This window comes from Procambarus clarkii, chromosome 69 (genome assembly GCF_040958095.1).
Source record: "Procambarus clarkii isolate CNS0578487 chromosome 69, FALCON_Pclarkii_2.0, whole genome shotgun sequence".
NCBI classification, from domain to species: Eukaryota; Metazoa; Arthropoda; class Malacostraca; order Decapoda; family Cambaridae; genus Procambarus; species Procambarus clarkii.
Window position 1 is genome coordinate 29,656,665 of NC_091218.1, and position 24,493 is coordinate 29,681,157.

Below are 24,493 nucleotides of genomic sequence, written 5' to 3' on the forward strand. Positions count from 1 at the left end.
ATCACAACTCCGCAACTTAGATCCAAATGCTACCTTACCACTCTCAATGATTTTACCAAAATTTCCTCCCATGACTTCTGGAGCTGCTCGGAGTACTGTCTGCTCACAATCAATAATATCACTACCAAGCTGGGTCACATCCTCACAGACAACTGAAGAGGGAGGCTCAATGGGTCTCCATCTACTCAACAGAAGCTGATCCTCTGGCTGCTTTCCCACACTCTCCAGAACTGGATCTACAGTACAGACTGTCTCCTTGCTTCTCTCTGAAATCTTAGGGTCAGTTCTACTCAATGCACTTAAATTAAGGGAATCTGAAACGAGCGGGCAAGTAACAGGTAGTTTGACCTCCTCCCCTATTATATCACCTTGACTAGGGTGAGGCGGGGCCTCCACAACGGACTTACTCTCGACAACTGATTCTAAACTTGGAGTGAGCGGGAATACTTCTGCCAACCCGACATCTTGTCCTAAACCATTCACTTGGCTGGAATACAGAGTCGTGGCTTTTAAGTTTCTCTCAACTCCTGGCACAACGTTCGTAGTGAGCGGGCAAGACAATGGTACATGGACATCCTTTCCCAATTTATTGGAATAAAGCAGAGTCATAGTATCAGGCTTACTCTCAACAACTAAATCGGCCACACAGGAATCTGGAACAACCACATCCCACTTCTCCACCGAAGGGGTACTGGTTACTGGAACAAATGCTTGAGTAACAACATCTGAACTGACAACTGGATTTATATTAGTACTGACATCAGCACAGGTAGAATGGACAAAACCATCTTCTACAACAGGTTGTTCATTCATAGAACTAACTTCAGCACAGGCAGAATAAACATGGTCTGCAACTGGCTGTTTACACAAACGGGGATCATTCTCACCCACAACATGATTTATGGCCACATCATTACCAAATATAACATCCACACCTGGGATGGGCAACTGTGTACTAACACCCACAGTGCATAAACTTGGTGTAATGGTGGATCTGAAATTAATGTCTATTAGAGGTACAGTTTTACATCCTGCAACACTCTGAAGAACAACAAACTTTCCTGTCTCTTTCTTTTCAACATCAGAAAGAATACTGGATGAAATTATGGTTTGGGAAGCACCTGTATCACGAAGAATAACCACTGGCTTCCACTTCCCAATAATACACAAAACTTCACCTGAAGACATATATGGTGAATACTGTTTCACCCAATTGGGGTTTACAGTTACATGTTTATTAGTAAGTTTATTTTGCACACCTCTGCAATAAATGAGACCAGTTGGTCGTAACTCAGGGTGCAATATAAAACAGGAATTAATTCCATGGCCTTTTCTCTTACAATGGGAACAAGACCTTACAGTGGAAACACTGGTAGAACCAACTGTAGGTTTAGAAATAACCTTATTATTATTTGACATTCCTGACAATGAAGTAGCAGGGTTAGGTTTTGTAAGAGAAGAGCTCATGGGAGTAACTGGAGCACTAGGACGGGATGGATTCTGATAAGGAGTTCGGTGAGCATTATAATTTACTCTACGACTAGACTTAGGTGAAGTGGCCGTAAACTGGGCCTTAGTCAACAACTCATGCTCATCCGCGAGCTTTGACAGCTCATAAATGTCTGTTACATTCTTTTGTTCTGCCATAAAAGTAGACAACTGGTCTGGGAGACATGACAATACTTCTTCCATTATAAGAAGATTCTTTAGAGCATCAAAGTCAGTGACTGAAAGTGACTTTAACCATCTGTTGCAAAAATTCGTCTTCTGACGAGTAAAATCTGCTATTGTCTGATCACTTATCCTCCTTAGGTTCCTAAACTTTTGCCTGTGTGCCTCTGGATTTATTTGATATGCATTTAAGATGCTTTTCTTTACAAATTCGTAATCAAAGCTATGAGCGTCAGGTAGGGATGTAAAAACCTCCTGACTACGCCCCTTAAATTGAGACTGCATAATGGCTACCCACTGATCCCTTGGCCAGTTCATACTGATGGCAATTTTATAAAAATGGGCAAAGAAAACCTCAGGATCCTCCTCATTAAACTTGGGTAACTCTATATACTTATTCATCCTTATGGGATTATTATCACTATTTATTGAAACATTACTAGTATTTCCATGCCCAGCTGCCATACGCTGTGATTCAAGCCTGAAGTTAGTGTCAGCCATTTGTTGTTGAATCTCTAATTGCCTAGCTTGTTCCTCGGCTTGTTGCTTCTTTGTGGCTTCTAGTTGCAACTGTGCCATAACCTCTAACCGCCTAGTCTCGAGCTCCCTCTGCTGAGCTTCAGCCTCTAATATTTTCTGTTATTTTTGAGCTTCAGCCTCTAACTTTTTCTGTTCCTTTTGAGCTTCAAGTTCTAATATTCTCTGTTCTTTTTGAGCATCAAGCTTAGCATATGCTATTTGCGCTTCTAACTCAAGACGCTTTAACGTCATCTGATCACTCGACTCCTCTCATAACTCCTCTAGAATTTCTTCCTCTAACTCCCCATTCTCATCAAAATGTGTCACAATGACTTTCAATATTTGGGCTTTAACCATTCTATTGTTGGCTGTCAAATCCAAATGATTTGCCATTTGTATTAACTCAGTCTTTTTAAGGCTCTGAATCCCTTCAAAGTCTGGGTGAGCCACCAACGCTGCAACTTTCTCCTCCATCGTTACTAACACTTGGCACTTGATTCACAACAATAATTAAAAACAATGGCACTGCACTACACTTCACTGTAAAATTGTCACCACACTGAAAATTCGCTTGGCCTCACTGCACAAACAAAATATATAGGATGACTAACCTCAAAATCGTGAAACGTTGTTACTTGACACACAGGAAGGCTTGCTTGGCACATGGAATAGTTCTTAAGAAACACACAGACACTTGACACACTGGTACCTAGGAAGGCAAGGTTAGATTAGCACAGTTAAGTTTAAGTGGGAACAATATTTCCCGGCACAGGCCCCCATAACTCTTTGTTACCTATCGTTCGTTACGGCTCGTGACCCTACAGCAGCCAAGCTTTAGTTACGTCTAGGGATACCACTGCTGCTCTCTAAAGCGGGTCACCAGTATAACCCCATGAATGATAACAGGCACAGAATTAAAAGTATATCTCCCTTAGGACTGAAGAAATATACGTATGCATTTTAATATATATATATTTCATATACATCTCAATATTGTATATATGAACAGTGGGTCACTATTAAAGCAAACATCAAAATATTGTCTCTCCCAAAATAATAATCTACTACATGACACAACAACAAGTAAAACAGACTTATCTCCCACATGTTACTCCTCCTGGTCCCGTATCAGCTACTGAACTCTCGCTCTGTCGCTACCCATAATTCTCTCCCGTCTGCCTCATCCAGGATGAGGGATGGAAACTAAGGACTTTTTAATATTTAAAACTAATTGAACAACCACTTGTTCTCAAAACACACAAGAATGCAAATTACAGATAATAGTTACTTACAAAATATATAAGTACAATGCCACCTGTTTAATTGCAGAAAATAAACAATTATATATACTAAATAAAAGTAACATCTGGAACTTCCAAACTGAACAGGTCCAGCTTCCCGAATCTAACAGGTATTAGACGTGTGCAAAGCAACCGCGCTCCTGTCTCCACTGACGCTGCCACAGCACACGATAATTTACAAAAACACAATGTGTGTACATATACAGGCAATGATATAATGGAACAAAACAAGTTATTTTAAATTTATATACGTATTCAGCTAGGAGTACGTAACAAGTACCACTACACGAGAACAACTAGGGGAGTGCATGTAGGTGAGTACAACTACACGAGAACAACTAGGGGAGTGCATGTAGGTGAGTACAACTACACGAGAACAACTAGGGGAGTGCATGTAAGTGTGTACAACTACACGAGAACAACTAGGGGATTGCATGTAGGTGAGTACAACTATACGAGAACAACTAGGGGAGTGCATGTAGGTGAGTACAACTACACGAGAACAACTAGGGGAGTGCATGTTGGTGAGTACAACTACACGAGAACAACTAGGGGAGTGCATGTTGGTGAGTACAACTACACGAGAACAACTAGGGGAGTGCATGTTGGTGAGTACAACTACACGAGAACAACTAGGGGAGTGCATGTTGGTGAGTACAACTACACGAGAACAACTAGGGGAGTGCATGTAGGTGAGTACAACTACACGAGAACAACTAGGGGAGTGCATGTTGGTGAGTACAACTACACGAGAACAACTAGGGGAGTGCATGTAGGTGAGTACAACTCACCAACACCTCAGAACTACAGAAGTCACTTTAGCCACGTTATTGTGACTCATCGCCTGCATACAGAAGTCAAGGAAGAGGAGGGGAAGGGGAGTAAGGAAGTGCATCCATACTGCACTTAAGGAGGAGGAGGGCGAGGAGGAAGGAGAAGGACGAGGAGGAAGGAGTAAGTCTAGGAGGAAGGAGGAAGAGGGGGCTAAGGGAAAGGAGGAGGAGGAAGGAGGAGGACGTCGGGGAGGAGGGGAATTAAGTGACGGAAGAGAAGAGGAGTGGGAAGAATAGTAGGGGTAGGAGTAGCAGAGGTAAGAGGTGAAGGGGGGAAGAGGATGAGGAGTAAGAGAAGGGGAATGAGAAGAGGGAAGAAAAGGGGAGAGAGAAGGGGGATGAGGAGGGCCAAGAGAAGGGGATGAGGAGGAAGGGAAAGAGGAGGGGGAAGAGAGGAGTGGTAAGAGAAACAGGATAAGGAGGAAGGGGAAACGGTGGGGTAGCGGTAAGAGAAAGGGGGATGAGTGAGGAAGGGGAAGAGGAGGGGGAAGATGAGGAGGATGGATAAGAGAAGGGGGGGGGTTAAGAGAGGGGGTAAGAGACGGAGGGAAAAGGAGGGGGGAAGAGAAGGAGGATGAGGATGAGGAGGAAGGTGGAGAGGAGGGGTAAGAGAAAGGGGTAGAGGAGGGGGGAGGGGTAAGAGAAGGGGGGGTTAAGGAGGGGGAGGGATAAAAGAAGGGGGGTAAGGAGGGGGAGGGATAAAAGAAGGGGGGTAAGGAGTGGGAGGGGTAAGAGAAGGGGGATGAAGAGGAAGGGGGAAAGAGGAGTGGGAAAGAGGGGAGAGGTAAGAGAAGGGGATGAGGAGGAAGGGGAACAGGAGGGGGTAAGAGAATGGGATGAGGAGGAAGGGGAAGAGGGAAGGGGGTAAGGGAAAGGAAAAGAGAAGGAGTTAGAGGTAAGAGAAGGGGGATGAGGAGGAAGGGGAAAAAAGGGGGAGTGGTAAGAGAACTGGGAATGAGTTGGATAGGGAAGAGAAGGGGAGAGGGGAGGGGAGGGGTAAGAGAAGGGGAAGGGATAAAAGAAGGGGAGACGGGAGGGGGGTAAGAAAAGGGGAATGAGGAGAAAGGGGAAGATGAGGGGAGGAGGGATGAGAGGAGGGGAGGTAGAGATTGGGAGGCAGTATAAGGGAACCTGTGTGACGGCTGGTGTGTATACACTGGAAGGCCTACAAGAGTTGCCATGACGTGTTAGGGCGCTGGATTATACATGCATGTCTTGGTAGATGAACATGGTGTGTTCATCTTCATAAAGTACAACAAGAAAAATAAAGAATCAGATAATAATGTTTTAAATAACTTTATCTCTGATTTTATTTTTGAATTAAATTATTATTAGTTAGTTTAGTTCATTTATTATGCACCCCATACCCATCCCGTGGGCGGTATTGGAAAGGGTTACAGAGGCACATAATGGGCTCAGGGACTGAACCCCACAATTCATTTAGCTAAGCAAGTTACAATCTTGATGAGCTAGTTAAAAAATTCAATATAATTCGTCACATCAACAATGGGTTCGAGATCCACCTCAAGTACAGGTTCTAAATTAAACAACTGACATATGTGGAGAGCTAGTGTCACAATTGATATGTTTGTCCTGCACACCGCCCCCATCCAGTGGGCAGCTGGTGGATAGGTTACAATCACTTAGTTACTACCTACAGTTAGCAAACTGGGGATATTTGGCTAAAATTTCTGGTAGCAGATCATTTTGAATGAAATATTGACACATCGCTGGAACATTGGTTATAGAATTGTCTCTAAATTCACGTATCTTTTCGCATTCCATCACATAGTGACGGAGGGTGTGCGAATAATTTTGTTGACACAGTTTACATTTGGTCAGGTCTACATCAGCAGATAATGAGAATTCCAAGAGATACTTGCAACCGAGTCTAAGCCGAGCAGTAGTAACATCTAGAAGTCTGCTGATTTTATTGGATGATCCATAGATGTGTGGCTCCTCTTGCATGATAGTATGATGATAGATGGAATTACTGGTGTCAATTTCACTTTGCCTCAGATCTACAAGATCTTGTTGAAGTTCTCGGTGTACTGCTGCTCTCAGATTGCTCATTGACAATCCAAGGTTACACTCAACGGCTCCTTTAAAGGCAGATTCTTTGGCTAACTTATCAGCTCTATCATGCATTCGGAGGCCAACATGAGATGGAGACCACATGAAATGGACTCTGTTACCATCCTTAATAATTTTGTTGTATTTGTGTCTAGCTTCGGACACGAGCATGTTACAGTTATGTCTTAAAGAGTTGAGAGCATTTAAGGATGATAAGGAGTCACTTACAATTAATGTATCAAGTTTGGAGACTTGTACACATTTCAGTGCAAGGAGCAAGGCAAATAGTTCAGTCTGAAGGGTAGAGGCCCAGTTGTTTATACGGACTCCCCACTCAAAGTACAAGCTATTGCCCATTGTCAGAACAGCTGCACTTCCAGCTGCACCCGTGGTGCGGTGTAGGGAACCATCAGTGTATATGATTTGAGAGAGAGAGAGAGAATGCTCTGTGGACAGAGCATCAATATGGCTTAAGGCGTTGAGCTTTGCCTCAAGACGAAGCTTGGGCTGATCTCTAATTTGTTTCTTGGGTGGAAATGGAGGGATTAAAACTGGAAAGGGTGTAACCTCCCACGGTGCAGGAAAGTGCCGTTGTTGTTTCTCTTGGTACAAATCATGAACCTGATACATTCTGATTTGAGTTCCAGTTTTTGTTATCCATTTGGAACAATGCTGATCTTCAATAAAGAAATTCTGGAGGGCTTCTGTGCAAGGATTAGGATGAGTTAGCCTAAGCATTTTTATACCAATTTGACAGTTAATTTCAGTAACACGATCAACAACGCTCGGAATATTAAGTTCCTTTCTCATATTAAGTATCTTTGTGGTATGAGGGCATCCAAGGGTTATCCTCAAGGCTTCGTTCTGCAATTTTTCAAGCCCTCCAAGCTTTCTTTCAGGCATCAAAACAAGCAGAGGTGCAGCATAATCCACTAAAGATCTGATGTATGCAAGGTACATCATTTTGACAATTCTGACATTGGCACCATAGCCTGAGTGATAATCTGCAACAGCCTTGAGAGCTCGGAGCCTCTCTTTAAACTGACGACAGAGTCTGAATACAACAGGACCATACAGTGGCACCTCAAGGCCAAGGTATTTGAATCTGTTTACACAGTCAAGCTGGGAGCCATCAGACAGTTGCATCTTGTGAACAGCTCCTCCCTGCCTGGGTGGGCGCCGATTTAGTATCTTTGTTTTCTCTGCTGAGATAATTAAACCTAGGTCCTGACATGAGTCTAATACAGAGTTAAGAGTGTTCTGCGTGTTAGCATACCCAGTGGTGTGTATCATTATATCATCAGCATAGCTAATGATGTGGACGTTGAGTTTGCTCGGTATAGAGTTTAACAGCGTGTTTATTAAGATATTAAATAAGGTAGGACTGAGGACACCACCCTGCGGGGTACCTAGTTCAAAGTCTAGTTACACTCCTATGCCCCTGGAAAAAATACAGATGACTTCCTGTTGGATAAGTAACCCCTGATCCAACAAAGAAGCCGACCACCAATATTCATTCTTGCAAGCTCACTCAAGATAACATGTCTATTTGCAATATCAAAGGCAGACATAAGATCTAGGAAGGTGGTATATGACTTTTCAGTGTGCAGGGTAAGAAAGGTGGTGATGCAATGATGCACACTCCTTCCATGCATGAAGCCATATATCTGGGGGGATAGCATGGTTCTTATTCTATGGAGGAGACGGTTTAGGACCATTCTCTCGAATGTTTTGCAAATGCAGCTAGTAAGGGAAATTGGGCAGAAAGCATTCTCTTGATTTGGTTTGGGAATTGGAATGATTATACTGTTGGTCCAAGAGATAGGAAGTTTCCCAGTAACATAGCTCATATTATATAGCTCAAGCAGGGGATTCCCTGGTACTAAAGGGAGCAGACGCAATATGTCATAAGTGATACCATCTTCACCGGGGGATGTGGCTTTGCCTTTGTTTAGGGCCGCGAGTTATTCAAACTCAGTAAATGGCACGTTGCATTCATCTTCCTTGTGGAGCATGACGTCAACGAGCCTTTCTCGATCTCCGTAACCAGCATTTAACCTGAACTGTATGTCTGGGGGAAGATTATTGAAGCTAGAGGTGGTTGCCCAAGCATCGACTAACTCGTTTGCTCTGTGTAGAGGGTGAGGGTGTGCTACTTGGCCGATCTTATCGCCTTTAATTCTTTTAATATCCTTCCATGCCTGGCTGAGGGGGGTGTGAGAGTTGAGACTGTTAACAAAAGTTTCCCAGTTATCTTGCCTGAGCTCTGTCATGCGCTCCCTCGCCTTGGCTAGGGCTTTCTGAAAGAGCTTGAGCATTGCTGGCGTACGTGTTTCCCTATATGCAAGCCCAACTCGTCTGGCAGTGCGTTTCAAAGTACGCAGTTTGGGGTCATTGTAATAGGCATGGCGTTTATTACCTTTCATATCGTTCCGACTATTGGATGGTGCAGGGGGCCGACCTAAAGGGTCAGCAAACATCTGAATGCTCTGTACTAGACCGTCGTTAAATGTCTGGACTGTGGAGGGATCATAAGTGCTGTACCACTCTGATACATGAGCAACAAAGTCTTCACGTCGAGCAGGAGGAACACTGAGCCGTTTGCGTTTGAAAGTCCCACCGGGCAGGATGGTATTTCCTATACATAGAGTAGTCAATCTAGGGTGATGATCTGACAACAAATCTGTTACAATAGATGATGTGCACCAGACGTGAGAGACGTTGAAACCAACACAGAGGTCTAGAATGCCTCCACAAATATGCGTGGGTTCAAGGTCACCCACAATCTGCACATCTTGGTGACTATTTAGTAGCGACAGCAGTTGATTCCCATTACGAGAATTCCCATTACTGAAGCGAGAGCCACCAATGTCCTTGTGTCTAGCATTGTAGTCACCAAGAATGATGGTTGGCTCTGCTTGAGCGCAGGCCGGAAGATCAATATAATTTAACTTTCCTGCTGGAGCATATAGATTAAATACATTGAGGACAGAGTTGCCCACATAGATCCTCACTCCATGATACTGTTGACCGGCAGTTTGTTTTTCTGGCAGAAGTTGATGGGGTAGGGATTGTTTGATGTATAGAATGCAAGAGTTACTGGATCTGAGGTTGTAAGAAGCAAATGAGGGCAATTTCGGCGGGGGGGGGGGGGGGGGGGTGAGGATCTTGCGGGAACTCTGCACTCCTGGAGACATACAATATCGATGTGTTCAGTTGTTACTTTGTGATGTAAATCTGAGAACTTTTTTTTGAGGGATGCAATGTTCCAGCTAAGGACGGATAACTTAGTTAATGGTGCGTTTAAAGTCAGCATTATATATTGATATTATTAGTTCACTTAATATATATTATCTATATACATATTATCTATTGCACTACGGTATAAGCCCAGGAACATTTCTTAGTTTATTACCAATATCACACATTTGCATCCAATGGTCTAGTACAATTTGTCGGTCATTTCCAGCTATAGAGTCGTTTTGAACATACTTTAGCACAACTTTGGCAGTTAACTTGCGTGGAAGGGCTCCACTACACAAGATTTCAAGATCACTAGAAGTTTCCCCTGATGGGCAAGCGAACACATGTTTGGAGGGTTCAGGGGTGGAAGGGGGAGTTTGGCAGTCATTGCTTGCAAGTCCCCTTATACACGTGAGCATCATCGAAATATCGCTGGTGGATTTTTTCTCATGTTGGAGTTGCTCTTGCAGCCGCTCCGTTTGCTGCTGTGACTGCTGCTGGTGTTCCTGCAACCGGTCACGAAGGGCAACCACTGCTTGAACAGTGGAGCAACATAAGGGCGAGGTGGTAGGGGGGCTGAGGTTGCGATCAGTCTCATTTTGATCCAGTTCCTTATCCCCCACTTCCAGTTGACTGTGGGGTCCAGCTGTGGATGGTGGTCTCACAGTAGGTGACATTAACCCAGAACCAGGAAGTGGCCACTCTACATCAGGGGAAGGCCCACCACTGGCAGAAGATGCAACACCTGGTTCTTGTGGGGGAGCTGGGATGATGGCAGGAGTCTTCGGTCTGGCACCGGTCCCCTTGTGCACTTCGTAATTTAAAGGTGGTGAGTTTGGCAACCAGCTGGAGCGAACATCACCTCCAGATGGCTCTGAACAGCGAGTGGGACTGATTGCAGCATTTGGCAACTGCTCTTCATGGTGGTGTGAAGGGTATGGCGAGTGTTGTGTCAACACCTCTGGGAGGCAGGTTCCTGGCACCTGACGGGCAGGCGCAGGTTGAACAGACACCTGTCGTCTGGTCCCGTGATGCACTTGGTGCTTGGCAGATGGTGAAGTATTTGGTATCCAGCTGCTACGAACACTACGTCCAGGTGGCTCTGCACAGGAATTAGAGCCGGCAGCTGTACCTGGCAACCGTCCTCCCGGGTGGGCGGGGCCGGGCACCTGGCTGTAAGCAGCTGGTCGCTTGACACAGTCAAGGTGCCAGGCTTGAACACCGCTACTGCCACAGTTTATGCATTTTTCACTTACTGGGTGCAGTTCCTTTATGAGTTTAAAACACACCTCAGATTTATGAGGTTCACCACACACGGCACAAAAAAGTTTTTGCTTGTGCAGTACCTGGCTACGTGACGTCCCCATCGTTGACACTTATAACACCTACGAGGGGGAGGGTTGTAGAGAGCAATGTTATAGTGCCGACCTAAAGCTGCTCTACAGTAAATTCTGTTCGGTATAGGCGTGGCACCTTTCCATGTGGCAGCTATGAGGCCATTTCTCAGACGTTAAGAGTTTACAATATTTTCATCACAAAGATATTCAGGCTTAATGAGTTTATTAACATTGAATATGACAATGCATACTTTTGGACACCTAGGTGCTGCATTTTTCATCTTAATGCCTGCATAGTATGTGTTTAGCAACACATTTACAAAAGCACTGTCGTTTGTAACGAAGACATAGTCACTTTCATCTCTAGGTAACTTAATGACCTTATCATAATGTGCACCAGAGGCTTCACAAAACCACTGCACTTTTCCCTCTACTGTGGTTCCCAGAGGAAAATCTAGCCATACATGTCTGGCAGCAGCCGAATTTGGTGGGTTTGATCGTGCCCTTCTCAACTGCTTACGGCGCTGACTTCTACTCATTTGCACCGTGAATCCCTCATCATCTGCACCGCCTTCTGATGTGTCGTGGGGCACCACTGAGGAGGTGGCACCATCATTAGAAAACAATTGACGAGCGTGCGATGGGTCCAGAAAGTCACTATCTGGCAATGGCGATGTGCTGCCCGGCACCTTATCCAGGGCAGTTGCCATGGCGTTAAAGACACAACACCTATATGCAGAGTATTACGGTACACTCGCTCCACAGTGAACCACAAAACAGCACATCAGCAAATGGCCTATTCACAGGGTGGAAGGGGCCGCCAACCATCAAACAAGATCAGCAGAAATAAATCGGCCAGCCTGCATATATGAGGCTCCACTATTTTCAAGGTCACAGCGCACCTTGCAGGTTGGCGCGCAAAAGTTTGAAGTTGGTGGTACATGCATAAGTATCTGCTTAACAGATACTTAACACTTGACAAAAACTTGACATACACAGGCAACAAACCGTAGTACTTGAGAGCTGGCGGAGAGATGTGCAAGAAGCATGTTGATCATGAAGGCGTTCCTGGCATAATATCCTCATTCCCTGGCCGGGCGAGGTGCTAGGCCTAAAAGAGCGTGCTACACCAGTGCTCTTACACTTTGTATATTCACACAGTTTTGTAATTAAAGTTTCTAACCACACTCAATCGTCACAGCACTATTTCACATCAACTAATGTAGAAGTGGGAGAGTTAAGTCATGACTCAAAGTATCTCCACTGAACTGAGGCTGCATTGTTTCGTGGTCACTAACGTCTTCGATCGAAGAACAAGGCAAACACAGCTCAGCGGTAGTATGACGCAAGAGCTATTGTCGTGTACCTGATACACGTGTGGTTTAGGCCCAACAGGCGAGTGAGGAGGGGACCCCTGAGGCCTGATCAACAGCCTCTCCTCGCTGCTCAGCAACACAGCTACAAATGCCACTTGTAATTCACCAGTGCAGGTGATAACCAAGTTTTAGACACACCTGGTGTGTATATGTGTGTCCCAGATTGGTTATTAGGCTTCGTAACTGTCGGAGATGTAACACTGTAAAAGTGTTTGGTTTAGTTGTATTTAATACATACATAGAGTACATGAGTCACAGACAGGAATTTGAGAAGGCGCCAGCTTGGTCGGCCTGAGTTTCACACCTTTAAGAGTTAATGACCCCAAGTGACCTGAGGTCAGATCATGCGAGTTTCACCTTACTTCTACTAATCTTATAATTGGAGCCTGGTAGCCTTCAAACATGCCGACGTTTAAGGAGTGGCTTGGTAGAGTGCCGGAGGCTATCTACTTGTGGGCGGAGTTAGCTACTAAGTTCCCCAATATATACTCGGAGAGCTATCGATTCGACAGAATTAACAAGACAGACAGAACGGCAGTCAGCAGAGCAGAGAAGACGGCCCTAACAGGGAGGCTGTCGGCCGGCAGGGCGGGACAGTCTCTGCTCAACTATAGACCCCCCCCCCTCTATCCAGCTATAGGCAGACACTTGGTGAGTTGAACATTAAGGTGACTTAGTCGTGTTTACATATGTTGTGTGATGATCAGGGGCAGTCAGTTGTAGTGTTCTCAAATTCTTGGCTGATGACTCACTTTGCATATAAATCTTGAACGTCTGAATTGCTTAAAGTATGATACTTCATATGAAATATAATTATGAATTTATTATTTAAATTGTCTTTGTTCCCTAGAGTTTTGAGTTGAGATGAGAAAGCCTCTGCGGTTTCATGATTTACTGAGTACATGATAAAGAGGGGACATACTAATAATGACCTCTTGATAACATCTTTTGTGAATATTGTGATACAGACAAGTTCCATTCCTTGTCATGTAGGTAATGATCATGAATGGAAGGTGGCAGCATTTCTCCTTCTACTAATTCCTATTATTTCGTCTTCTACTATCTACTCTTCTACTTCTACTATCTACTCTTCTACTCTACCTATATACACCTCTCCCTAAACCCCTCTCTAAACTCTCACTTTCTACTAATGACCCTCCTTGCTCCTCATACCTCTCTGCCTCTCACCCCAAACCCTCACTAATTACTTCACTATTCATTTCTTTCCTTTCGTTTTCTCTGATACGTTTGTGGCAGTGAAATGTGTTCTAGAGTTCTCTCTAGAGTTTCAGATACCTGATCAAGTTACGGCGCCTTGTAGTCTTAGCACCTAGGTAGTCAAATACCTAGGTTACAAGGTGTTGAACGAGAGAGGTTGCCTTAGGAACTCTGGAGGGGCTCTAGAATAGTTAGCTAACTGGGGACGGGATAACGGACTAGAGAGAGCTGTTTCCCCCGGTCTCGTTAGTTAACTGGGGGGGGTGGGTGGAATAATGGACAAGATAGAGCTATTTCCCCCAACCCCCTGTTACAATGTTGGCAGCGGTGTTGAACAATGTTTATGGTAGTGTTCATTTAACATTGTTCAATCCCACGTGTCTTTTGCCGCTCAGGCGCTATCAGGGAGATCTTGACAGGTGTTTAATATTCGCGAGTTAGCAAGTTTTTTTTTCAGGTTAGGAGATAGTGATTCTCTGGCGTTGTGGTTTAGTGATTTTGTGAGTTTTGTGCAGTTCAGGGAATGTTCACCAGAACTTGCGTGTGTAGTGATTTATGTTAGTGGTAATATTTGGTGATTTGGGAACTTAGCGGTTGTTGGTAGTGGAGCTCAGCTGAGTGTGACAGGTGATCTCGCATGTCCCACGGGGACACCCAGCCACCGCTGGTCTCCAGGTCAGTTGGGGAGTGGCAGGTGTAGTTCTTAAGTAGTTTTAAGTGGTGGTTCTGCTCAGATTATTGCGATCGACTGTTTTACTCCATTTGAACGCAATAACCCGAGGTGTACTGGTCTTGTACAGCATGCTAGGGGGGAGGCTTAGTATGTCAGTAGACTTCACGTTGGGGACGCTCGACGTTAGATAGTCTGGTCACAGGGGTGGCAAAAGTTTTGAGTTGTTGACCGGCGGAGAAGCTAGGGAAACACTCTGGGTCACGTAGGTGGCTGTAGGTTAAGGGTGGGAGTAATGGATAATTAAGTACGTAAGATTAGGAATGGTATAGTTAAGTTAGGCTAGTGTTTGGTCTCATTTATTATTGATATTTTTTTGTGGAGATTCATTTAGTGACAAGTTAAAAAGTAGTGACGACCTTATTCTCTCTTCTCTAACTTTACTCTGTTACTGTTTTATGTTCCACCAAGTCAATATCATTCAGGGTCAATTAGGTTATTTTAAAATTTAAGTGTAGTCGTTGCCAGGAGGAGAGCATTATGTCTGGACTGTGTAAACCCTATACAAACTACAGGGTCACACAACATTTTGGGAGCACGGTATTGTCACCTTTCTGTTCATTCACAGGTTGGAGCCAGAAGAGAGGCGAGGCGCACATACAAAAGAGGGAGACGGCTGCTGTGTACCACACTCAGGGGTGTTCCTCACCACCACCACGACCAGCCCCTACCTGGAGGTCATGGCTCCACCACCACCACCACCACCACCCCGGGGACCCCAAGATGCAGCCCTCTCGGTCGGTCAACATTGGTCTACCCAGTGGACCCCAGGACAGACGGACCCCAGTGGACCACAGGACGGACGGATTCCAGTGGACCCCACGCCGTTCTGCAGACGACCCCAGACGACCCAGTAAAGATGGAAGAGGAACAACAACGACTCCAGTCTGTCCCACCAACATTGGTCTACCCAGGATGGACCCCAGGACGGATGGACCCCAATGGACCCCAGGTCGCTTGTCAAAGACCCATGGGAGGAGGAAGAGAGAAGAAAGAAGAGAGAAGAAAGAAGAAGATAAGACAAGCTGAGTGAGACACGATGCCTAGTGTCCCTTGCTGGTGTCAGCATCATTGCATGGAGCGTAATTGCAAGACAGGATCGTTTGCCTTAACTGGCCGCCCCTCCTGCAAGCATGTTGCTCTGTTGAGTGATTCTTCCTGTGTCGTGCGGACTTGATGTGGCTGTCAGAAGTGGCTCTCTGAAGGAGGCGTGCTGGAGCAACAGGGAGAAGAGTAAGATGGGATTTCTACTGTGCCAACTATATGAGGTCTCGAAACTTGTAGTCCCCATAGCTGTGAAGAACCCCAATATACGTCTCTCATGGTGACTGACGTAGGGCCAATTACAGATCAGCTGGGACAACCGAATTCCACGGTCCTGTGCGCAGTTCAAGTAGTAACGGCTTCCTGGTTGGCCAAGGGTTGTTGTGCGTTAACGACGGAGAAGCGACGGAGGCAGTTGTGTTGAAGAAATATGGTACAGGATTATCTACAAGACCAAGCAGTGACGTCGCCCAGCCAGAGACAATGGACGTCTGTCTACATATTTCATTTTTAGAGTAGGATGATGTATATTTGTTTAGCTAGGATGTATTTTTTTTTTCGTTAATAAAGTTGTTGCACACAGCTAGTTTGCTTTAGCAGTGTTTCAAAAACTTTATTTCGGGGAGAAGGGGAGATGTAACACTGTAAAAGTGTTTGGTTTAGTTGTATTTAATACATACATAGAGTACATGAGTCACAGACAGGAATTTGAGAAGGCGCCAGCTTGGTCGGCCTGAGTTTCACACCTCTAAGAGTTAATGACCCCAAGTGACCTGAGGTCAGATCATGCGAGTTTCACCTTACTTCTACTAATCTTATAATTGGAGCCTGGTAGCCTTCAAACATGCTGACGTTTAAGGAGTGGCTTGGTAGAGTGCCGGAGGCTATCTACTTGTGGGCGGAGTTAGCTACTAGGTTCCCCAATATATACTCGGAGAGCTATCGATTCGACAGAATTAACAAGACAGACAGAACGGCAGTCAGCAGAGCAGAGAAGACGGCCCTAACAGGGAGGCTGTCGGCCGGCAGGGCGGGACAGTCTCTGCTCAACTATAGACCCCCCCCTCTATCCAGCTATAGGCAAACACTTGGTGAGTTGAACATTAAGGTGACTTAGTCGTGTTTACATATGTTGTGTGATGATCAGGGGCAGTCAGTTGTAGTGTTCTCAAATTCTTGGCTGATGACTCACTTTGCATATAAATCTTGAACGTCTGAATTGCTTAAAGTATGATACTTCATATGAAATATAATTATGAATTTATTATTTAAATTGTCTTTGTTCCCTAGAGTTTTGAGTTGAGATGAGAAAGCCTCTGCGGTTTCATGATTTACTGAGTACATGATAAAGAGGGGACATACTAATAATGACCTCTTGATAACATCTTTTGTGAATATTGTGATACAGACAAGTTCCATTCCTTGTCTTGTATGTAATGATCATGAATGGATGGTGGCAGCATTTCGTCTTCTACTATCTACTCTTCTACTTCTACTATCTACTCTTCTACTTCTACCTATCTACAACTCTCCCTCCACCCCTCTCTAAACTCTCACTTTCAACTAATGACCCTCCTCGCTCCTCCCACCTCCCTACCTCTCACCCCAAACCCTCACTAATTACTTCTCTATTCATTTCTTTCCTTTCGTTTTCTCTTATACGTTTGTGGCAATGATTCTGTATTCTAGAGTTCTCCCTAGAGTTTCGGGTAACTGATCAAGTGACGGCACCTTGTAGTCTTAGCACCTAGGTAGTCAAATACCTAGGTTACAAGGTGTTGAACGAGAGAGGTTGCCTTAGGAACTCTGGAGGTGCTCTAGAATAGTTAACTAACTGGGGACGGGATAACGGACTAGAGAGAGCTGTTTCCCCCGGCCTCGTTAGTTAACTGGGGGGGGGGGGGGTGGAATAATGGACAAGATAGAGCTATTTCCCCCTCCCCCCGTTACAGGAGGTACAATTACACCCCCGATAACGAGTGCAAACGCAGAGGAGGACCCTCAAACGTCCGTCCCCTACGCTGCCTATGACACAACTGAATTATTATTATAAAGTGAATAATGCAAGTTGGCGGGGCAGAGACGGTTGTCAAGAGGTTCCCAACAGGCGAGGGTCAGAACCCAGCTGACCATCAAAGTGGCAGGCCAGCGTTTATACCAATGCGTAGTGACACCATCACATCTCCCCCTCCTCTTCCCCTTCCTTGTCTTACCCCCCATCCCCTCTTCTCTTTCCTTCTTTTACTCCTCCCCTCTTAACCTTCCTCTTCCCTTCCTACTCATCCCCTCTTCTCTTACCCCTCCCCTCTCCCCCTTCTCTTCCCCTTCCTCCTCATCCCCCTTCTCTTACCTCTCTCCTCTCCTCTTCTCTTCCCTTTCCTACTCATTCCCCTTCTTTTACCCTTCCCCCCTCCATCCTTTTCCCCTTCCTCCTCCTCCCCATTCTCTTACCCCTCCTCTTTCCCTGCCTCCACATCCCTCGTTCTCTTACCCCTCCCCCTCCTCATCCCCCCTTCTCTTATCTCTTCCCTCTCCCCTTCTCTTCCCCTTCCTCCTCATCCCCCTTCTCTTACCCCTTCCCTCTCCCCTTCTCTTTCCTTTCCTTCTCATTCCACTTCTCTTACCCCTCCCTTCTCCCCTTCTCTTCCCTTTCCTACTCATTTCCCTTCTCTTACCTCTCCCCCTCCTTTTCCCTTTCCTCCTCATCCCCCTTCTCTTACCCATCCCCTCCCCTCTCCCCCTCTTCCTTCACTGCCTCCTCATCCCCTTCTTTTTCCCCCCTCCCCTCTTCCCCCTTCTCTTCCCCTTCCTCCTCATCCCCTTCTCTTACCCCTCCCCAATTTCCCTCTCTTATCCCTCCACCCTCCTCGTCCCTCTTCTCTTACCCCTCCTCCCCTCTTCTTCCCCCTTCATTTACCCATCCCCTTTTCCCCCTCCTCTTCTCCTTCCTCTTCATCCTCATCCTCCTTCTCTTCCCTCCTCCTTACCCTATTCTCCTACCCTCCCTCCTCTTACCCCTCCTCCCCTCTTCTTCTCCCTTCTCTTACCCCTTCCCCTCTCCCTCCTCACTCATCCCCCCTTCTCTTCCCCTCTTCTTCCCCCTTCTCTTTCCCCTCCCCCTCCTCACTCATCCCTCCTGCTCTTACTACTCCCCTCCCCCTCCTGCTCTTACTACTCCCCTCTTCCCATTCCTTCTCATCCCCTTCTCTTACCCCTCCCTCCCTCCCCATCCCCCTTCTCTTTCCTCCTTCTCTTACCCCTCCCCTCTCCCCTCCTCTTCCCCTCTTTTCCTTCCTTCTCATCCCTCTTCTCTTCTCCTCCTCCTCCTCTTCACCCTCTCACCTCTGCTACTTCTACCACTACTTTTCTTCCCACTCCTCTTTTCTTCCGTCTCTTAATTCCCCTTCTCCCCGACGTCCTCCTCCTTCCCCCTTCCCCTCTTCCTCCTTCCTCCTAGACCTACTCCTTCGTACTCTACCTCATCCTCCTTCCTCCTCCTCTGCATCGACCTCCTCCTCCTCCTAAAATTTTAAAATTTTGCCCCGAGGGGCGAGTTTATTGGGCAGCGCCACTCATCTTGTGAGTGGACATACCGCCATAGCAGCATGTACAACATTCCCCAATAGGAAGAAAACCCGCTGGGTTGCTCATCCTGTCACTTCCCCCTTCTCTTCCCCTTCCTCCTCATCCCCTTCTCTTACCCCTCCCCAATTTACCCCTACCCAGACACAGCTGGGGCTTGCTTAACTGTCTCAAGTGAACAGCTCCTCAAACAAGAAGATTAATATCTATCAACCCTTAAAAGCTTACGTTATCTTGCGGGTGCAAAATGGGGAAACTTTTTAAGAACAGTATCCATATTTGACAAATAGTGTTTTCCTAACTCAAACAATGTGGGGTTTATTGTTCTACACATACTTCTGATATCTCTCAGGTGTTCACATTCACGTAGATGGTCAAGGCGGTGTCCATCACCCTCACCACAGATTCTGCAACTTCGCTGATCAACTGTTGTTTCCATTCCTCCTCCTCCTCTTCCTTTTCGCCCTCCTCCTCCTTCCTCCTCGCCCTCCAACTCCTTCCTCCTCGCCCTCCTCCTCCTTCCTTCTCGCCCTCCTTCCTCCTCGCTTCCTCCTCCTCCTTCCTCCTCGCCCTCCTTCCTCCTCACCCTCCTCCAACTTCTTCCTCCTCCTCTTTCCTCCTCCTCTTTCTCCTCCTCCTCCTCCTCCTTCCTCCTCGCCCTCCTCCTCCCTCCTTGCTCTCCTCGTCCCTTCTCGCTCTCCTCCTCATCCTCCTCCTCCTTCCACCTCGCCCTGCTACTCCTTCCTCCTCGCCCTCCTCCTCCTACTCCTCCTTCCTCCACGCCCTCTTCCTCCTTCCTTCTCTCCCTCCTCCTCCTCATTATCTTCCCCTTCTACCTCATCCTCCTTCCTCCTCTGCCTCGACTCCTCCTCCTCCCTCTCTTCCTTCCTCTTCGAGCTCCTCCAACTCCTTCTCTTCCTCCTCCTTCCTCCTCGACCTCATCTTCTTCCCTGGAATTCTTCCTCCTTCCTCCTCGACCTTATCCTTCTTCCTCGACCTCCTCTTCCCTAACCTCCTCGTCCTTCTTTCTTAACCTCCTCCTCCTTCTCGACCTCCTCCTTTCTCCTTCTTTTTGGCCTCGTCCTCCCTACCTTACCAACTCTTTCATCCTTTTCGAACTCCTACTTCTCCTTCCTCTTCCTCCTTCCTGTAATCATCACTCACTACTGCCACCAACAACAATAACCAACCATCACTACTACCAACCACAACCCACCAACCACAACCCACCAAAACAATGGATTCTCCATTAAGTGAAAAAATGAATAAAAATTACGAACCAACCTTAATTATGATCCTGTTTTATTTTACTAAATGCAGAAATATATTTTTACATTTCTACATTTATAAATATAACAGCAATAACAAAAACTACGTTTATGAATCATTTAAGGTTGCCACAAGGTTTCAATTTTTTTTTAGTCAACATTTCGTGCAGTACGTTTTGGAAACCTATTTACATCCACACAAAATTACTTATCTAATGCGTGAAAACAAACGTAGCCACTGCTTTTTAACACTTTCCAGATACGTTGTAGCAACCTAAAATTGTTTCCTGGGTTATTTCTGACTCATTCAGGGTGAATATCAGGTCGAGTCTAGCTGGTTCGTCATTGCCTCTCATTCTTGTGGGTTTCCCTGACGTGCTGGCTCAGAAAGTTCCTTGTAACCACTTCCAAGAGTTTAGCTCTCCATGTATCTGCATCACTGCATGGGTCCCCATTCTCCCAGTCTATTTTTCCATGGATGAAATCGCCCATGACTAAGAGTCATGAGCCATTCCTGCTGGCAACTGAAGCGTCTCTCTCAATTATATTATTTGTTGCCATGTTGTTCCTATCAAACTCCTGTCTGGGTCTTCTGTCATTTAGGGGAGGGTTGTAAATGACTGCTACTATTATATTAGGTCCACCCATTGTATAGTTCCTGTTATGTAATCTCTGAACCTGACACAGCCAGGAATTTCCATCTCCTTAAAACTCCAGTCCTTCCTTATCAGCAGGGTCTGATAAGGAAGTCAGCTCCACCTCCTCTCCCTTCTCTCTCTTTCCTTACTATAGTAGCCCTTTGGAAACATGGCATCTGGTATGACTCCTGACATTTTGTTTCCGTGAGTTCTATTACATCTGTTTTTTCTTCTTGCGCCCTTTCCGCCATTTCACTTGCTTTATTGGTAATCCCATCGATGTTTGAGTACATTACCTTGAAGCTCACATTCCTATATCCATTTTCACCCTCCCTCCTCACAAGTTTAGAAAGATGTTCCATGGGCATTGCTACTTGGGTAGTCTCATCTTCCTGTGAGGTAGTTGCCAGAGGTTCAGGAGGAGGTGGAGTGGGGGATGCAGGGCTTAGGTCTTGCCTAGGCCTGATTGGAACAGGAAGAAGTCCTGGGGGTGTAGGGGCAGTGAGTGCTTGAGTATGGGGGGCAGGTATTGCTTGGGAAGAGGGCATGCCTTCCTGTGGTGTAGTTAACACGGGGGTTGGGGGGAGGTGGTGTGGGGGATGGGGGGCTAAAATCTTGCCTATGCCTTTCTGGTGCAGGAAGAAGACCACGGGATGGGAAAGCAGGGGATACTCGGGACAAGGAGGAAGGGAGGATTTGAGTAATATGGTGAGCATTGTGCAGAGGCAACGAAGGATTTATACTTTGCCCTCTGGGGTGCTGGGCTGGGTCGTTGCAGTCCCCTCTGGGGTTCCTGAATTCCTGGATTGGGGTTTTCCACGCCCCTCTGAAATGGCTGGGTTGGAGGCTGAGGTTCCCTGGCTACCTTCTCTCTCTTTGCGCCGTTTACTTGCATCTGCTGCCCTAATTATCTCGTCATCGGTCATGTCCCTCTGAAGGTATACCTCTTTGTAATTCCTTGTATTTTTCAGTTTGCTCTTCTTTACTAGGATGTCCTCTTTGATGTCCTCGCTCCTGAATACTACCTTGATCAATCTCTTTTTGTCTTTGTTGTACTGGCCAATCCGGAAAAAAACTGTTCTATGTCTCGTTCAGCCCCTTCCATTCCTATCTCCTTTAGTATCCCTGACACTACAGCTTTATCCTTAGTTCTCCGTTCTTCCCTTGTGGAACCCTCTTGTTCTTTAATACCTATCACTACTACAGCTCTTTTCTTTTCCATAAGCTGGCTTGCGCATCTAGCTGCCTCCTGTGAGGTTACTTCTTTCATTACTACTTCCTTGACTGTGGCCAATGCATCGGACTCTTCAGTATTTCAGTAAAGGTGGCACCGATTGTAGGGGTCCCTGCCATTGCTACATTTCCTGGTAACTGGGGGTTGGTTACCTGGGCCAGGGGTCTAAGGAGGGCCTGTTTTTAGGCTTTTTATCTCTTCCGCTGCACTTAGTTCTATCTGCAGCTTACATATAGTTCCTCCTCATGTCTTTCAATTCCCCACTGATTTCCATCCATGCCTTAGCAATCATCTCCATGTGTGACTCGTTCTGTTCCTCTCCTCCAGCTTTGTTCTGTTGTCTTACCATCCCACTTCACCTGTGTGTGTGCATGTGTGTGTACTCACCTATTTGTACTCACCTATTTGTGCTTGCAGAATAGAGCATTGGCTCTTGGATCCCGCCTTTCCAGCCATCGGTTGTTTACAGCAATGACTCCTGTTCCATTTCCCTATCATACCTAATTTTAAAAGTATGAATAGAGTTTGATTCCACAACCTGTTCCCCAAGTGCATTCTATTTTTCCACTACTCTCACGCTAAAAGAAAACTTCCTAACATCTCTGTGACTAATCTGAGTTTCCAGTTTCCACCCATGTCCCCTCGTTCTGTTATTATTACGTGTGAACATTTCATCTATTTCCACTTTGTCAATTCCCCTGAGTATTTTATATGTTCCTATCATATCTCCTCTCTCCCTTCTTTTCTTTAGTGTCGTAAGGTTCAGTTCCTTCAGACGTTCTTCATATCCCATCCCTCGTAACTCTGGGACAAGCCTTGTCGCAAATCTCTGAACATTCTCAAGTTTCCTTATGTGTTTCTTCATGTGGGGGGCTCTATGATGGCGCGGCATACTCTAAGACGGGTCTCACGTAGGCAGTGTAAAGCGCCCTAAAAGCCTCCTCATTTAGGTTTCTGAATGAAGTTCTAATTTTCGCCAGTGTAGAATACGCTGCTGTCGTTATCCTATTTATATGTGCCTCAGGAGTTAGATTAGATGTCTCATTCACTCCAAGGTCTCTTTCTTGAATCGTTACAGGTAGACAGTTCCCCTTCATTGTGTACTGTCCCTTTGGTCGTCTATCACCTGATCCCATTTCCATAACTGTACATTTATTCTGTGTGTGTACTCACCTAGTTGTACTCACCTATTTGTGTTTGCAGGGGTTGAGCTATGGCTCTTTGGTCCCGCCTCTCAACCGTCAATCAACAGGTGTACAGATTCCTGAGCCTATTGAGCTCTATCATATCTACACTTTAAACTGTGTATGGAGTCAGCCTCCACCACATCACTTCCTAATGTATTCCATTTGTCAACCACTCTAACACTAAAAAAGTTCTTTCTAACATCTCTGTGGCTCATTTGGGCACTCAGTTTCCACTTGTATCCCCTTGTGCGTGTGCCCCTTGTGTTAAATAGCCTGTCTTTATCTACCCTATCAATTCCCTTACAATTGATAGGGTAGTGTAACTACCCTATCACAATTCCCTTGTGTGTGTGTATGTGTGTGTGTGTGTGTGTGTGTGTGTGTGTGTGTGTGTGTGTGTGTGTGTGTGTGTGTGTGTGTGTGTGTGTGTTTGTGTGTGTGTGTGTGTGTGTGTGTGTGTGTGTGTGTGTGTGTGTGTGTACTCACCTATTTGTACTCACCTATTTGTGCTTGCAGGATCGAGCATTGACTCTTGGATCCCGCCTTTCTAGCTATCGGTTGTTTACAGCAATGACTCCTGTCCCATTTCCCTATCATACCTAGTTTTAAAAGTATGAATAGTATTTGCTTCCACAACCTGTTCCCCAAGTGCATTCCATTTTTCTACTACTCTCACGCTAAAAGAAAACTTCCTAACATCTCTGTGACTCATCTGAGTTTCCAGTTTCCACCCATGTCCCCTCGTTCTGTTATTATTACGTGTGAACATTTCATCTATTTCCACTTTGTCAATTCCCCTGAGTATTTTATATGTCCCTATCATATCTCCTCTCTCCCTTCTTTTCTCTAGTGTCGTAAGGTTCAGTTCCTTCAGCCGCTCTTCATATCCCATCCCTCGTAACTCTGGGACAAGCCTCGTCGCAAACCTCTGAACCTTCTCCAGTTTCTTTATGTGTTTCTTCAGGTGGGGGCTCCATGATGGCGCGGCATACTCTAAGACGGGTCTCACGTAGGAAGTGTGTGTGTGTGTGTGTGTGTGTGTGTGTGTGTGTGTGTGTGTGTGTGTGTGTGTGTGTGTGTGTGTGTGTGTGTGTGTGTGTGTGTGTGTGTAAGTGTGTGTGTGTGTGCGCGTGCGTGCGTGCGTGCGTGCGCGCTCAACTATTTGTGCTTGCGGGGGTTGAGCTTTGGCTCTTTGGTCCCGCCTCTCAACTATCAATGAACTGAAGTACAGGTTCCTGA